The sequence below is a fragment of the Acipenser ruthenus genome, chromosome 8 (assembly GCF_902713425.1).
Source record: "Acipenser ruthenus chromosome 8, fAciRut3.2 maternal haplotype, whole genome shotgun sequence".
NCBI classification, from domain to species: Eukaryota; Metazoa; Chordata; class Actinopteri; order Acipenseriformes; family Acipenseridae; genus Acipenser; species Acipenser ruthenus.
The window spans coordinates 17258001-17276644 of NC_081196.1; the positions used below are offsets into that span (position 1 = coordinate 17258001).

At 37.4% G+C, this 18644-nt stretch overlaps 1 protein-coding gene across 2 annotated transcripts in view; it reads left to right on the forward strand.

The window, feature by feature from the left end:
* Window positions 1–18644, forward strand: part of LOC117406917 (fibronectin type-III domain-containing protein 3A-like) — a 106874-nt gene that overhangs the window by 5202 nt on the left and 83028 nt on the right. Inside the window, exon 1 of one of the 2 annotated variants that reach the window (XM_059028646.1) lies at window positions 11057–11074. The exons of the other annotated variant lie outside the window; for it this stretch is intronic. The gene's annotated coding sequence lies outside the window, so the exon portion shown is untranslated. Of the gene's footprint in view, window positions 1–11056; window positions 11075–18644 lie in introns of those variants that run through there. 2 annotated transcript variants of the gene reach the window in all.

Sequence of the window (18644 nt, forward strand, 5' to 3'; positions counted from 1 at the left end):
CATGCACTAGTACACCCTGGAAACATTATCACACTTGTTAAATCTAGATACAGTGCAGTATTTTTGAATATCTTTGGTAGTTTGTTTTGTTTCATTATATATTGCTGTGTTTTGTTAAAACAGTTCAGTCTTTTTTTTTTTTTTTTTTTTTTTTAAACTGTATTGTATCCTTGTAAACCTACATACTCTTGGACAGAGCATTGGTCCTTTTGGCTATCCTGTTTCTCACATCACAGATGGTAAGAGTGCTTCACTTTCAGTTTCGTTTTGAGTTGACTGTGCCTGCAGACGGTTTCCATTCGATACATACAATGCATCGGAGCATTTCTAATGTTGTTTCCCATAAGGAAGTGTTATTGTTAAAGGACTACTCAAATAAATATTTAAAGGTGCAATACAGATTTAAAATAGCTTTAGTGTTTAAGATAATGCTTGGATGAACATGGATATTTCAAGTTTGAATTGAGTCTTGGTTACTTTGGACAGCAGCTTTGGAAATGCTTGTATAATTCAGCCTTCTCATTTCCAGCCAGCGGCTGGCTAAATTACTGCCTACTTTGCCAGATGAGCTGCCTAAAATAGTTATTTCAAAAAGAATAAAAAAAACAATTTTTTTATAGTGCTCGTATGTTCCAGTGTATAGTATTCAAAATTTTTATTTTGTTCCAGTAAAATAGTGGCAATTTCCACAATTCATTACATATGTAAAAGTCGAATAAAACATTCCTTCTTTAAGGACATTTTGTTTCCAGGCTTATGTTTCCATGGACACCATGAATCGCGATAGACCAATCAGTTTTGAGCCTTCAAGCGATGTTGGTGATGAAGGCCAAACTGTACAATCATATACCTGAATCAGTAACCGTACAGCAGAGTTATGAAATTGTATCACATTTTTTTAAAAACAAACAACCTACTTTTTCTATGTTTCTTTTTTACTTGAAGTGTAAGAAATACAGTGAGTATATGTTATAGCATCGGAAAATGTTTTATGTATTCACTTTGAAGATCGATCTGAAACCTATCACTATATGAGCTACAAGATGTACTGGTCAGATCTTTTGCTGCATAATCAGTGCTGTAAAACTGGTCAAGTAATATTATTGACGGTTTACAAGCAAAATGCAGATAAAAAGTACAGACTTGTATTGCAGTGTTTTATATCAGACTGCAACAACCAGCCAAAATGGGAAGCTGCTCCAGATTTCCTATAGTAGCTCATGCTAATCTCCTAAAGAAGTGGTATGTCGGGTTGTGCTAATCTGTATTAATACAATGAATAAGAAATATCCAAAACCATTTGTGTGTGTAATTTGTATACCAAAGCGATTTTCCGTTTCAACATTACTCTTTTTCCATTTGAAGTAGTTTCCATATTTTTCAATTTCATATACCTATCACTTGATATTTATGTACTGGACTTGAAGAAGCTACATTGTTCAAGTAAATGCCAATACATTATTTATTGTTATTTGTATTTATTTTAATCAAGCAACAGTTAACAGAATTTAAAAAAATATAAAAAATGGAAGAAAAAAATCATACAACTTACTGTAGAAATCACATTAATGTTTACAGAAAATGCAACAGAAACGAGCTTCTGAAAACTGTAAAATCAACATTGTTCGAAATCGCAGTTCTTGTAAGCGCATTTTTTTAAATGGACGTAATTATTTATGACTCATACTCAGACTCGGTAGTTAATGAGAAACGCTGCCATGGGAAAGTATGTATACTCAGAAAATTGGAAGACTAAAAATAAATGTAAGGACTGGTTGGTTCCATGAATATTTTTAGAAACTTAAAATGTTTTGTTTTGTTTTTTTGTATTTTAGCAGGGACATGAAAACATATAGTGGGGTGCCCACATCAGTGCGGACAGAGCTTATTGAGACAAGGTGCTGTGAGAGTGCAAAACTGTTTGTTGTTTTGGTGTGGCCCAGGGAACACTCGTCCCAATAAACCGTGGATTCGAGTATCTGCAAATTGTGAGTGTCTCCTGCCTTCATTTTCCACCGTACTACCGACAACCACATTACAACAGGTTAGCACTATATGTTGTATGTATGTTAGTTAGTGAGTGCTGGGGCGAACACAGGATTTTCATGTTTGGATATTCGCTAATAATTTAAATATTCGTTTGTATATTCGTTCGTTTTTCAAAAGTAATAAAAGCCATTATGTTGCTCTGAACATAAGAAAGTTTACAAATGAGAGGAGGACATTCGGCCCATCTTGTTCGTTTGGTTGTAGCTTATTGTTCCCAGAATCTCATCAGGCAGTTTCTTGAAGGATCCCAGGGTGTCGGCTTCAAAAACATTACTGAGGAGTTGGTTCCAGACTCCAACAATTCTCTGTGTAAAAAAAAAAAAAAGTGCCACCTATTTTCTGTTCTGAATGCACCTTTATCTAATCTCCATTTGTGACCCCTGGTCCTTGTTTTTTTTTTTCAGGTCGAAAAAGTCCCTTGGGCCGACATTGTCTATACCTTTTATAATTTTGGAAGCTTGAATCAGATTGGCATGTAGTCTTCTTTGTTCAAGACTAAACAGATTAAATTATTTTATCCTGTCTGCATATGACATGCCTTTTAAACCCAGAATAATTCTGGTCGCTCTTCTTTGCACTCTTTTTGTAGCGAGGTGACCAGAACTGAACACAATATTTTAGATGAAGTCTTACTACTGCATTGTAAAGTTTTAACATTACTTCCCTTGATTTGAATTCAACACTTTTCACTATGTATCCAACCATTTTTTTGGCCTTTTTTTTTATAGCTTCCCCACATTGCATAGATGAAGACATTTCTGAGTCAACATAAATTCCTAGATCTTTTTCATAGATTCAGACTTAAATTTCAGTATCTCCCATATGGTATTTGTAATACACATTTTTATTGCCTGCGTACACTTTTCTCCTATTAAATGTCATTTGCCATGTGTCTGCCTGAATGCTGTCTAGATCATTTTGAATGACCTTTGCTGCTACAACGGTGTTTGCCACTCCTCCTATTTTTGTGTCGTCTGGAAATTTAACAAGTTTGCTTACGATATCAGAATGTAGTTTAGGATGTACCATGTCGTATGCTTTGCAATTATCCATTGTCGATGTAGCATCCTCCAAAAAATCAAGCAGGTTAGTTAGACACAATCTCCCTTTCCTAAAACCATGCTGGATCTTATTATAGTTTCCATAAGTTTCCATATAATAGAAGTAAGGCTTGTTGGTCTGTAGTCACCTGGTTCGGTTTTTGTGGATTGGTGTTATGTTTGCTATTCTGTCAGTACCAGTCTGTCAGTACTACCCCTGACTCAAGGGACTGTTGCATGATCTTGGTTAGCGGTTTGTAAATAACTTTTCATTTCTTTGAGTACTATTGGGAGCATCCGGCCCAGGGGATTTGTTTTATTTTGAGAGCTCCTAGTCCCTTTAACACTTCTTTCTCTGTTATGCTAGTTATTTAAAACTGGATAGGAACAGATCGGCATGTGGGGCATGTTGTCCACATCCTGCTTTGTAAAACTTATGAAAAGTAATCATTTAATGTATTTGCTATTTTTTTCTCTTCATCTATTATTTTGCCATTTGTGTCTGAGACATGTTACTTCCTCTTTGAATGTTCTTTTGCTGTTGTAATATTGGAAAAACTTTTTGGAATTGGCTATAGCCCCCTTAGCAATGTTCATTTCTATCTCTCTCTTGGCCTTTCTAACTTACTTTTTGCCTTGTGTTTTGCAGTTCCAAATACTCTTTCTGTGTACTTTGTTCTTGGTCCCTTTTAAACGTTCTGTAAAGTGCCTTTTTTCTCTGGATATTTTTTTTAATTGATCTATTAAACCATTTTGGCCATTTTGTTTTAGATTTTGATTTGCCTACTTTTGGGATGTAATTGTTTTGCACCTCTAGTACTACATTTTTATAAGATAGCCATGATTTCTCTGTGGATGTGTTCTCTATTTTGCTCTAATCTACTTCTGTTAGTCTCCACTTCATTCTCTCATAGTTGGCCTTTTTAAAATTGTAAACCTTAGCTTTAATCGTTGTGATCTGAGTTTGCCAATGGTTCTCTGACCTCTGTTTTAGTTATTCTGTCTTCGTTATTTGTCATTTCTACCATTTCAATTTCGTCTGTCATGCTCCCTACTGGGTTTTCCCATTTTATATGGAGGAAGTTGAAATCCCCCATTAGTATGGCTTCTCCTTTGCTACACTCATTTCTAATGTCATTGTATAACAGATTATTTTGCTCGGTGTCTAAATTTGGCGGTCTATAGCATGCTTATGCCCATTTAATTTTTGTCAATTTATTTTGACCCATATTGATTCTGTGTTGTTTTTTTCTTCCAGATTTAACACCTGGGCTTCAAGAGTATTTTTAATTTATAGTGCTACCCCTCCGCCTCTTCTATTCTGCCTGTCTTTCCTATACAGTGTATACCCACTAATATTATGTTTGTCTCCATCCCTCTTGGATAACCAAGTTTCTGTAACACCTATCACAACGTAGTTACTTGTTAGTGCAGTAGCTTCAAGTTCTAGCGTTTTGTTTTTGAGACTTTGTGGCAAAGTGGTTGAGTGGATACAGGTGCAGGAGTGATGCAGTGCATAATGAAGCAGACAGAGAGGGTTATAATCCAGTTTGGAAAAGGTTTTATTGTCTTATGTCCAGGTCTAGTGACCAAATAATAATCCCTGGCAATACACAACAATGTGTATTGCACGGAGTAAATAACAACGGGGTTGCAATCCCAAATGATAAACATAATATATCCGTCCCACAATACCAACACGGTCACCAGTCCTAGGTGCGTGCAGTAGTGCTCATGGTGGGTGATTCAAGTTTATTAGTGACATCAGTGCAGTGCTGTTCCAGGTTTTGTGCTGGCCCTTGGTGACATCTCCAGAACGTGTTAGCCATCTAATAATCACAAACAAGACAATTATAGACAAACAAATAAAACTCACGATCCGTATATTTCACGGGGTCTCGCACTGTCCTTTCAGGTTCAAAACACAAACCAAAGAGAAGGAACAGATTGCGTCTCTCCGTCCCCTTTTATGCAGTCACACATGACCCCTGAAGTAAACGAGTGCAGCCACCACCTAATCTGCGACTACCACATCGTTTCCCTTCCGGGTCAACTTGTTAATGCAACGGATTTCCGCCCCCTTTCTAGCTGGCTGACTTCCCCTGAACCCTGGGAAAGAACTGTCGGACCAGCCCGTCCAAGGAACTTTGTTCTCGCTGCTTAGTGCCCTCACAGGTCGTGAGGGAGATTTACTACCAAGAATCATTGTATTTCTATCACAGACTTCTAGCATTTAGATACATTTAATGGCTATCTTACCTGAGTTGTTGCCCTTGTTTTAATGTAGTCTCTGTTTTTTTTTATTTCTCCCCCCTACCTTTCTAGTTTAAATGCTTCTGAACCTCCTCGAGGATCCTTTCTCCGAGTAGATTTGTTCCCTTTTTATTTAAGTGCAGTCCGTCCCGCCCATATAGATAGTCCTTTTTGTAGAATGTGGTCCAATGTTCAAGGAAGGTGAAGCCTTCCCGTGTGCACCACGATTTCAGCCATGCATTTAGATTTTTTATTTCCAGCTGTCCGTTGTCCTTTGCAATGTGCCGGCAGTATCCCAGAAAATACCACAGTTTTGGTCTTGTCATTTAATTTCCTTCCTAGCTCTCTGAATTTGTTTTGCAGGGATCTTGATCTGTCTCTTCCAATGTTGTTTGTACCGATGTGGATGACTACTACCGGGTCGTCTCCTGTTCGTTCTAGGAGCCCGTCCACGTTCTCAGTTATGTGCTTGACAAAGGCTCCTGGAAGGTAGTGCACTGTTCAGGCTGTGGACTGAATTTGCTGCTTATCCAGCACTGTTTATGGGGTCCTGGCTGATGTTCATTTCGTTCTCTTGCTGTTGGTTTTGATCATCTAAATTGAGGTGGCTCAAATTTGTTTGTTTTGATTTCTGGTGGTTGTGTTTGACCTAAGTTTCTTTTTTTCCCTGGCTCTGCCTACCTGAATCCAACTGTTTAGACCCTCTTCTATCTCCTTGGTGGCTTTCTGTCTGTTAGGGGTGAAAACTTCGATGAAAACGAGTAAGTAAGCTCCATTTCTAGCTTACTTACTCATTTAAGCAAGTCCTGGATCTTGCAGCACTTTACACACACTTGGTTAAGCTGTGCTGTGTTTTGTCGGATTTTCCACATCATGCAGGTGTCACTGATTACTGGCTTGAAGGCCTTTTTTTGTGTAAGTTTAGTTTCTGCAGCTGTCAAACTGCTTCTAAACTGCTCCGTACTTTTCCACGAGTACTTCCCCAGGATGTCGCTCTCCCGCTGTTGCTGTGTGAACTGTCTTGCTTTTGTTTGTGCCGCCCCCTTGTTTCAGAATGGCGCTGGATTTGAATCGGCTGCTCTGAGTTTGTTTAACAGAAAAAGACACGCAGCTGTTAGAATTTAAGCTGCAGTAATTTCCCAATTTATTGTATTTTCTGATTTAAGCAGTTAAAGATTGAATTTTTCCTCACTGCTTTAAAACTGGCCATGGCCCCTGTGTGTGTGCCTTTATTTTACAGCAAGACCTCACAATATGTAACACTTTTAAACTAGAATAATATCCCAGGAGTAAAGAATAAGTTGTGTAGGACTTTCTTTACCCCAGTGAATTAACTACAAAACAAAAGGAGCAGTTCAAGTTAAACGTTGTTTTGTTTATTCCCGAAATAAATAGTACATAATGTTGACACCGCATTTTATTTATTTATTTATTTTTTCATTCCTTGAGTAATGTTTTTCTCATACTGATTTAATTTTGTACCAGACGCATTTTGTTATAATTGAGGTGTATTTGCCGCTAATGAAAGCTTGTTTTAACATTGTCTTTATTACGCCGGCCAAAGACCCACGCTTACAATTGCATTTTCATATTTTCTACATTTTCTTTAAATTCTCAAATTAATAATTAATACCTGAAAACACAAGACAGCTGAGCTACATTTCCATTGTTGGATGTTTAAGTTACCAGCTATGTATTTGGCTTCCTGTACTTTTCCTCTTTGTTCTGAATCTTGTTAGAGGTACCCGAGAATACTGTGGCTATTGGCAAGCGATTACTTAACATGCTGACAGTCAGAAATCAGAGAAAGTAATTCTACATAATTATCTTTATTTGGGGAATTGGTGCCTTCATCATGCCCGCTGAATGCCAGTTCTTTTTTGCCAAGGTAAACAACAGAATCAATCAAGAGTTTAAGAACCTCACGATTTTTTCTTACTTGCACATTGTGATGTATTGTATCCCTACGCTTCTGCTCATCTAGTTGAACATCAATCCAGGTTTGAGCAAAAGTTTTGAGTGTTACAGTGGCTCACAAGTGATTTTGGGAACGGTCATGTTTTTGTGCTGACTTTGACAGACATCCTAGATTGCTGTTCCATGTCACCTTTTCTGTACTGAACAAAAGACAGTTCCAGCAGTATCATTTTTTTTTAATTGACAGCTACCGGTAATCCACGGATACCTTTCATAATTTAAATGTTGGAAGTGGCGAGTATATTCCTTTCCTTCCTGTGTCCGTTTGGGTATTTGTGGTGTATGCCTCCCTCTCCGTTTTTTCTGAGAAAGTTCTTCTTGAAAATTGATTGTAATTCAAATCGACTACGATGTCTCTGTTGTCTGACTTTTTTTTTTCATTTGTAAAAAGCAATTCTAAATATTACTTGTAAGTTCTCAATATAATTCTCAATAAGGGTTTCTATAATATTAGCAATGTCGCTTGAAATTCAACTATTCTCATACCTCTTACCTTAGCATATTTATGTCCCGCCTCTGCTCACTAATGATTGGGCAGCTGCAAAACCAGGGCAGATGTTTGACTTTCCCATTGGTTAAACTCACAAGACCTTCAACTGAAACTGATAATACTTTCAACGGTCTATGTCCAGCCTCTGCTCACTTATGATTGGACACCTACATAACAAGGGGCTAATCTTTGACTTACGATTGGTCTGCTGCTGAGAAAATGGAGGTCATCTATTGATTAATTTTATTTTATATAGAACAATAAAATTCTGCACGATTAAATTGTAAAAAAACAATGACATATACATTACATATAAATACATATAAATACAGTGCACTCTGTTTATAAGAATCACGTCTGCCCCAGATGATTTGATTCTTATAAGCAATTAATTCTTAAAAGCAGACTGATATGATTACAATTAGCAAAAGCGTGCCTCCGCATCAGCAGTTTAAATACAGTATACCAATGTCAATGGTGCGTAATCACAGAGGACAATATATCAATGCAGCTTGTTATATGATCAGTATAGCATATTTCAGTTGTGATGCAAATCTCAGTTTTTCACTAAGCGGAGATTCAAAGCTCCGCAATCCCCCTTCCTCTGCATATCACTCAATAACAGTGCTGTACACAGTATGTATTCAATGAATGTGTATGCGCTTTATTAAAACAAATGTTCACAAGCAGAGAACACACATACCTGTACAATACAGTCACGCGTCTTTCTTTTTCCTGTCATGTCGATACACATAAATTGCACAACTTGCTTTTTTTCTACTGGGAGTCGCTGCGGACCAGGGATTATACTGCAAACACTGTGTATGTGCCTAATCACATGAGATGTGATCAAATTCAAATTCAAAAACAGCTTTATTGGTTGTACACGTCATTGCACTTGATGCAGTACTGTATTACATGCAGTCATTTTGCCATGACATTATTCTTATAAACGGATTGCTTGATTCTTACAAGCAGAGTATTTTAGCATGGTTAGTGTAGGAATGATTTTGTACCAGTGGTTTTGATCACTATATGTGGTTGATTCTTATATCAGTAATTCTTATAAACGGAGTGCACTGTATATATCCATCCATCCATCCATCCATCCATCCATCCATCCATCCATTATCTGTAACCGCTTAATCCTATAGAGGGCCGTGGTGAGCCGGAGCCTAACCCGGCAGACACAGGGCGTAAGGCAGCACTACACCCTGGATGGGACGCCAGTCCATTGCAGGGCAACCAAGGGGCAATTTAGAGAGGCCAGTCCATCTAGCCAGCATGTCTTTGGACTGTGGGAGGAAACCGGAGTACCCAGAGAAAACCCACGCGAACACAGGGAGAGCATGCAAATTCCACACAGTCAGACCACTGAGGCTGGAATCGAAACCAGGACCCTGGAGCTGTGAGGCAGCAGCTCTAACCACAGCGCCATCCCACACCGTGTGTGTGTGTCTATATATATGTTTGGGCCAACCTACCTGCCGAGTTCCTTCAAAAACTGTGTGCAAGTGTACCTAGAAGAATTGATGCTGTTTTGAAGGCAAAGGGTGGTCACACCAAATATTGATTTGATGTAGATTTTTCTTCTGTTCACTCACTTTGCATTTTGTTAATTGATAAATATAAACCTATTAACATGTCTATTTTTGAAAGCATTCTTACTTTACAGCATTTTTTCACACCTGCCTAAAACTTTTGCACATGACTGTGTGTGTGTGTATATATATATATATATATATATATATATATATATATATATATATAATATATATAATTTTTTTTTTTTAAGTGGTCTCAATCCTAAAATTCTAGGTGATACAAAACTTTTGGCTGTAGCTGTACATTTAAACCCCAAACAGTTATGTATCTCTATATCCACTAAATTGTGCATGGATAATTTAATAGATAAAAATAATCACCAAATGTGTTTGCACCAGTAGTATCGCAGTGCTTAATTCAGAGGAACTCACAATTTGTTACTTTTGAGTCATGTTAAAAACAAACAAAACATAGCCCTAAACCTATCATAAGCAGGCAAAGCCCGCTCCTTCTCCACCCTTGCTCCGCAGTGGTGGAATGACCTTCCTACAGATGTCAGGACTGCCCAGTCCCTGACCACATTCCGGCGCCTCCTTAAGACTCGCCTCTTCAAAGAGCACCTGTAGAACTCCTCTGTTTGTATCCTGGGACACTATCACCCTTCATGTAAATGTGCTTTATTTTGCTCTTATCTGCCCCCTATTTTACTGCATTTAATCCTGTACTTCAGAATACTGTAATCTGCCAAGTTTTTAACCTGTAGTACTTTGTATTTAATCACATCCTGATGTAACTATCACTATTTAATCATATCCTGATGTAAGTATCACTATTACCTGCTGTATTATTGAATTGTGGTTTGTCAAACTTGTACTTTACTTGATCAAAAGTTATTGTATTTCTTGCTCTTATTGTATTACTTGTATTGTAACACTTGAAATGTTTTTGCTTACGATTGTAAGTCGCCCTGGATAAGGGCGTCTGCTAAGAAATAAATAATAATAATAATAATAATGGTCATAATTCAGTCTGTGCTACTGCAAGATGCTTCAGTGGTTGACTGTAAACACAGATGCTGTTTTTCCCATCCCTTTTACAGTGAGTTTTGAGATACTGGTGACCTTGAATATAACGTGACTAGCTGTGGCATATTGCAGCTTTTAAATTCTGTTTTTTGTTCATCCTGCAGTAACTACAGTACATACATTTACGATAGTTTAGAATGTCAAGCTGTCACATGTTTAAAACCTCACATAATGGCACACTTTTTTTACTCTGAACTGCTTTCTAAAGTATTCAAGTTAATGTTCTTGTTCATAGCTAGAGCAGTACATCTTGACATTTAGGCCTGGTGTTGAAAGTGAAACAAGCAGAAGCTGAGAGTTGAGAATGCCTGCAAGTATTCAAAAGAAGAACTGGAACATTTCACATAGTTGAATTATAGATCCGAAACTGCCTTCTTTCAGTTAAGCCACTATTGCGTTCCTAGTTCCTAGGCAGAACAGGCATGAATTTCTCATGTTGTGTGCATGCATTGATGTCTGACAATATTTGTTTTTCCTTATTTGCATTTCGAATGTTGCTAATCTTTCTGAGTAGTGTTTTATTACACACTCGTAACAGGTGGCCAGTGAGAATCTTGCTTTTGAATTCCAGCTGGCAAAACCGTTTTCATCTTCATTTTATATTCTACCAGAGAAGTTTATTCCTTTCTTGGGGGGTATGTATACATAATCTTCAAAGACATTTACTGAACGCAATAGTTCAACTGAGAAATTATTCAAGCTTACACTGTACTTGGAGTCTTAAGCATTGTAGTGTTTATCTTTGGCTCAGTGGGTATTTTACAGCAGGACTGGAGTGTAATACAAGGATACTACTTAGCATTACTTAGTCAACTCATCTTTTGTACCTTTGACTGATATATATATATTTTTTTAACCATTTAACCTTGCTTGATGATCATTTAATATCTGACTTTGAATTGTCAGACCATGGGTTTGTTCCCCTTGTATGGCTGACTCAGCCTAGATAATCATCTGAAATTAGTATTCTGACTTGCTGTCTAATAAGTGGGTAATCCTACTGGAACTTTGCAATGCTAATTACATTAATAATCCTTTGCTTGTCATAACAAACAACTATTTCAGTTTGAAAACATCCAATAGAATGTACAGTATTGTGTATTGTACAGTGTACTTTTGTGTTGTAAAAGTATATTTAGAAGTTATACAGCTATTTCAAACCTGTTATTTTACTCCTCTGTTGGGACTTTTTCACAGATTGTTCTTCTTGTAGTCCGTTGCATCAGGGTTGTAATCCAGGTTCAGACATGATGTTACTGTAGTCCATCTAAGACCAAAGATGCTCAGTGATAGGCTTCTTATGTCCATCGTTCAGGGCAGGAGCTGGTTGGTTAATAAGCAGGTACTTAGAACTAGTTTGGAATGTTGACTTGGTTCCTTTTTTTGAAGCAGTGAAGCAGAAGTAAAATCTGCAAGGAGTAATCGATACATTGTCCTGTCTATTAGCTTCATGGAAAAATACCATTAGAAAATCAAATTCACCTTTACCATAATGTGTGCATCTTTCACATAGGAGAATATAAGATATAGGCTATAAAATTATGGCAATACATATTAGGTAGAATTTCCTTAAAAGGTTTTGTTAGTCTCTATGTACTTTAATATGTGTTCTTTAACACCCAGAATAGGAAACCTCCTGTGTACAGTAGTGACTGCTAAAGCAGGAAAAAATAAGTTTTACAGAATTCTAGTATTTGCTGTGTTCACCCAGTGGGTGGCATTCTGAAGCCTGCTCTGTGCTGAAAGCCCACAGGCCTGGGAAGGACTGCATTCTTATGGCCTCTCCTTATAGGAATTTTCTAAACTTTGCATAGTTTCATGAGCAGAATGTGTTTTTAATCTTTTCCAATAATGTCTATATCAGTAATATAGATTAACATCCTGTGAATGGGGCCAGTGTATGTGTCTGTCTAGATTACACACTATTAGGGAGTTAGTTACCCTTTCATTGATGTTAGTCATCTATCTGCATGTAGCCACTTTATTAGAACCCCCCCCCCCCCCCCCCCAAAGTTTGCATGTGGGCTGAAACAAGTGGCATGAGATTAGCTGTGTAGTATTTGTGAGCCTTTATTTATAAAACTCACACAATGTATGAGAAGCAACTTTGAAAGTGGATGCATCTGTATTCGTCTGAAACTACACCTATAGAGCATGCTTTAAGATGCTCTTGACACAGCTGTTGGTAGAAGCTTAGGCACACCTGAGCTTAATTAGAGCAATTTGTGCATTTTCTTGTACAGCCCATTAAGACTTAGGAAAGGCAGGAATGGCTCAGAGTGCTATGTAATATGGAGTACCTTGAAGGCAACTGCTGTTCAGTACATATGGTTGGAAAGGAATGGTTAATTAGAGGGTGGAACATTTTGACAAAATAAATATAGTATGAACAAACACTAAATGCAGATAGTGAGCAAGCTGTGTCTGACCCAGAGAGTTATAGCATACATGTTAAGGATTTGACCACTCTTTTATTTTAGAAACATACCTTCCAAATAGTGTGTAGTTTTATGCACAGTCATGGGGCTAAGTATTACTTGGCCCCTTTTGTTGTTCTCACATATTTGTATGGCGGATCCGTTAGCAAATAAACTAAACACAACTAAGTATAGAATTAATGTAAAATATTGGCTACGTGACTAATCTACAGCAAGCTAAACATGTACAGAACATGCTACTTGTTGCAGATTAACATGCGTTCAAAACAGTTTGTATTGTAAGGTGACCTTCATATGAGTTACCTGAAAAAGATTCCTTTGCCCTACATGTATTGTTTATAAGGCAGGTGTGTCTCCTTAGTATGGATCCCCAAAGCAGCAGCTAAACAAACGTACTGTATAACCACATCCTTGTTATGGATTGGATGAAACCATCAAACACATTTTGAACAAATACAGGTATCTGCAAGGCAGGCAAGCTTATGTAAAGTATATAGTTTTACAACACAGTTGTACATTTCTTGAATAACAAGTTTTACAAGTTTTTATTGATATATTGTTCCTCAGTGTTTTTCTTTCGGTTCAATCTTCTGTAAATGTCATCTACTTTGTAAACGGATTTAGTAAACAGATCTGGATTTTGTTTTGTAGCTTTTAAAAATCTAAATAAAACACAACTGTGTGTGTGTGTGTGTGTGTGTGTGTGTGTGTGTGTGTGTGTGTGTGTGTGTTGTGACAGGCTAGCTCTAGGGATGACGTCAGGCCAGAAAGAAACACACACAGACAGGCAGTGCTCTGGTGAGTGAATCTGAGATGCTGCTGCACTCAGTGTTTTAATAACACAGAAAATAAAATGCTGAACAAAAACAGAATACGGCACTTGCGGCCAAAATAAATAGACAAACAAAACGAACAGACACTAACAAACAGGGACGAACACTAAACCATCACGTACCGTGCTGGTCCTCCAGCACCACGTAGCAACTGCTTTCTATTAATATTGATATTATCTCCTTACTCTTTCCCGTTCCTTCACCCTGAACACACAACCCCGAGTGAGTGAAACGTGCATCTATATATACTGTTGTGCCGGGATTCAATTTCTAATTAATTATTCACTTGAATCCCAGCATGTGAATTAATTGTGTGCAACCCCGTGCTCACATATTAAATACTTTAAATGCACGTGAAGTGAAGTGCAATTCCCGTGCCTAAATACAATTATACATTTTAAATACTCATGCTCAATACCCACTTTATATCCCGTGTACCAACTACAATACACCAACATTAACACACGCAACATACAACATAAAACACAAAAATACACACGGGTGGGGCACATTGCCACAGTGTGTGTATGTATGTATGTGTGTGTGTGTGTATCAATCTATCTATCTGTCTATCTATCTATCTATCTTATCTATCTATCTATTGATATGAATTTGTTAGAAAAATAATGGAATAGTTATTCATAAGTAAATTGATGAATGGTTAAAAAGGGTTTGGTTTTTGATGTTTGGTTTTCTATTCACTCTTTATCCACATGCCTATCGTTTCTAGATAATTAAAGAAGCATGATCCAGTTGTAATGTCATTGAAATGAATTAGTACCCGAGAGTTCAGATTGCTCTTAATATAAATTGTGGCTACAGAAGTAAGACAAATAAATGTATTAATATTATGTTTTCTCCTTCATATTAAGTAATATATTAGTTAGTTGTCTCTAACTACTTTCCTCTAAATTAATTGCTTCGTTTTCCTCATTAATCCCGGGACAGACAGGCGCCTGTATCTCTGCCATTGCTTTCATACGGTGTTGGACAGATCCGCGCGGAACAATACCGCTAGTCCTGCGGTGCCGCTGAGCACTACTACGATTTTTTATGGTTGCCGCGCGGTACCGTCTGTGGAATTAACCAATCACAGCCAAGTGCTGACAACACAGGTTTGCCAGGAAAAATCATGAATGAAACTGTTGTCTACGGAGGTGTCCAAACACCCTGAAGTGTTTGATCCCTCCCATATTTCATAACAGGACAGGCAAGTCAGTATTTTATACATCGCCCATGATAAGCATCCTTCCTGCATTTTTTTTATTATTTCTGTAGTTCACTACTATTTTTTACTAAATAACTGGCTGTAAAAGGATATATTTTCTAACACTTTAGTGGTAGGCTACTTGCTGTCTGCATTATATTGTATGTTTCTTTGCTAAGCTCAGGTCGCTCATTTCATACACCTTGTGGCAGGGCAAAAGCCCTGCACGTGTAAATAATGTATTGTATTGTGTGTATGTATAGTTTAAAAATATATATAGAATAAGTGTGCACTAGATATGGCAGGTTTGTGCAGTTATAAATAAAGTTGTGAAGTTTTGAATTTAAGTTTGGCAGGGATGGGGTTAAATCCAACTCTGCCACATCCATGTGCAGAATGTGGCTGGGGCTTAATTGACTAATTGATGATCAATTAAGCCCAGCCACATGGTATAAAAAAGGAGCTGGAAAGCCAGTTCGGTTGGTTTTTGTTTCAGCAAGCATGCAGCCTCACTACTGTGTGGAGAGCCAGTGTGAGTGAGTTGTATAGGGATTAATTTAGGGGATTTTGATCCCACCCCAGTTTATTTTAGTGTGTCAGAGTAGGTTCCGGAGCGGGACCTCCCTTTTAGTGGGAGCAGCGCTAAGCCAGTGTTTGGCAAACTTTTGTTTTTAGCTGTTTCTCACTGTGTTTTGTTTTGCATTTTTTTGAGCTCTTATTTTGATTCCACTCTGTCTGCGTATGTCCTCCTGCACTAGGGCTATCATTGCTGGTACCCTAGTGGCAGCCACCTGTCACAACATTTTGCTAATAGATATGCTTTTAATTCATCTTGTTCCCTCGGCTTCTTTTGCAAACTGAAGCAAGATACATAATGTGTGAACTGACAGGATGAGAGGACAGCGATTAACTTCCTGACGCAATGTTCACAGGTGAAATCGCTTTTGCAATTTAGGTGTAAATTGAAAATCCAAGTCAACATAAGACATGTAACCCCAAAGAAGAAAGGAATATAGCTTGTTGTAGTAAAAGTGGTTAGAAATTAAAATAAAAAACAATTGTACTGTAGTGACTGTAAACAGTATGAGTCTTGTTGGCAGAGCTCATCTGGTCAGTAAATTGACCAGAGCTCCATAAGAGCTGCCACTTAAATACAGATTAAAAGAAAATAGTACAATAGTATTTAAGACCACTTTTCGCTTTTAGTAAATTCACAAACAAAACAAAACAAACAAAAACAAAAAACATACAGTTCTGTCTATGAAAGATAACTTCACCCAATATGGCATTAGAAAAAAACTACAGTGAACAAGGCACAATCGAAATGTCTGTCTACTTGACGTTACCTTTTTAACCTTAGAAAAACAACTGGGGTGTGTCAGTGTCTGTTTTGTTAATGTTCTTCCTGTTCTTAAAGAATCAAAGCATATACAAAGCTGGAACTCGGAAGGCTTGTAGATATTGAGAGCCATTTATCAAATGTTTCGTTACCACCATGGACACTAAGGGGTTATGTAGTGGCAGCATCCAAGTTTGGATAAAAGTTTGGATACATTTAGCATGGCTTACTGTAGATTTAAAGCACTGTGTGTGGCCAGGAAGAAGTCTCTTTGGAGTCAGTGTTCTACAGAAATGTGTTTTTCCACTCATAAATAGGCACGGCATAATAATCAGTCAGACAGGGACTGCGGTGGCTTGCCTTTAGTGGTATTCTGTGCCCAATTCTTGCAAACTTGAATTATATTATACTTTACAGACACATTTAATAACATTAATTAACAAGAGGAGGAGGTATTTAATAGAACTAGATACTCAAAGCTGCAGAAACCCATACCTCCCATCTAATTTTATTATCAAACATGCATAAGGATCCTGTATTTAGGATCGAACCGTGCCAATAAAAGTTGAAAACCAGCGATAAACACTGCAGCTCACTGTATACAGTACATTATTTCACCCTTCAGCAATTCATGAGTTTGACTAATTCATGGTTAGGCCATGTTTTCTGTAAGTTTTACATGTCCTGTACTGTACGAGTGCTCCTCACTAATTCACTTACCTGTCTATTTCATATTTGTATAAATTGTATAATGAAATAAGAAGAGTGTACTATATTACATTTATTTTACCTTAATACTACTGCATCATAGTGGATGTTTTCTGACCTAATCTTTTGTTTGTGTGATTTCCATTCCCCTTCAGTAGTTTTTAGTTGCATTAAGAGCAGGTAGGTTCAGATTTGCTTTTCATATATATATTTTTTTTTTCAAAGTCTGTATTATGTACCTTTTAACTGAGTTCAGGAGTTGCTATTCAGTTATAGTTCCCTGCCTCATATAAATGTAACTTAGACTATATCACCCAATGTGTATGTATAAAAGTAAGAGGCAGCACCATCTAGTGACCTGCCATAGTTGCCTTTTGTTTTACAGGCAATACACAGCAGTTGTTTAGATATTGCTTGTAACAGGATAGCATCAGGAATGAGACTCCGAGACCAGAAAGCTGCAGTTTAAAACGCTGGTGTGCACGTTTATTAACAAACAAACAAACAAACAAACAGGCACAAGGGCCAAAATAAAAGGTTAAACAAAACAATTAGGCTGTCAGGCTGGACATTCGCCTTCACTGGCTAAGTTCTGCAAAACATAAACACAACGCCCCAGCACTCCTCTCAAACACCAACTCCCAAACAAAAGAAGTTCTCCCTTTTATATCCCATGTTAACCCCCTCCCTGTATGGCAGGCAACCATACTTGAAGAGCAGCTCATAGTCTGTGCATCTCAAGAGACAAAAAAACAAACAAGCAAACAAAAGAAACCCCACAGTATTTGAGCAATTGAGCAGCTGCAATAAGAACAACTCAGAATTACATACATCATTAAAATGTGAGGGAGAAAAAAAAAAAAAGCTACTTACTGTTACAAATGCAACCTACTGCATTGTCCAGGATAAAGAAGGATGAAACACAAAAAGTCTATTTTTTGGACCCAAGCGAGTCCATACCCAAGCGTCAATTCCCTATTCCCTTTCCCGGCTAAAAAAAGGACTTTCTAGCTTTCCATTTAGGGTGAAACTGTCCTCCCTTCACCCACTGTTGCTCTTACCGGATACAAAGATATTAGGGAGGAGAAGGAGGAGGAGGCGGTAGAAGAAGATATTATTTTATTAGGCAGTTCATGTAAAAAAAAAAAGAAAGAAAAAAATTGTGTACAGTACCTACGTTTAATTTTCCATTTGACTTGAACTTCTTATAAAATAAAGAACCTTTGTCTTTTTAATCATCTTTACTTAAATCTTTAGGTTCTCGTTTATTACATTCCACATGACAAAGTCGCAACAAAATATATATTCTATATACAGTCTATATAAAAATCACTACACAACATTTTCAGGAAGTTGGATACTGTTTAAGTGAGACATTTCAGTATGATGTGCTTGCCTTTTTTTCTGTCCCGTGAGATTCTGTCTCTCTCTAAAGCAGCACAACTAATTTTTGTCCAAGATGGCTTCCCATAGAGATCATTTTGCGTGCACGTGCATAATCTGGTTTGTTTACTTTTTGCTGTCTAAAACCTTTAAATAGAGGCCCGAGAGCTGCTGTGTTGATTCTGTGTTTTTTTTTTTTTTTTTTTTATATATCGTAATCTCACATGTCACACAGAGTTCTTTCTCATTTGCCATTTTTTTGAAACTGTCACACAAATTCTGGTGAGATGGTAAATA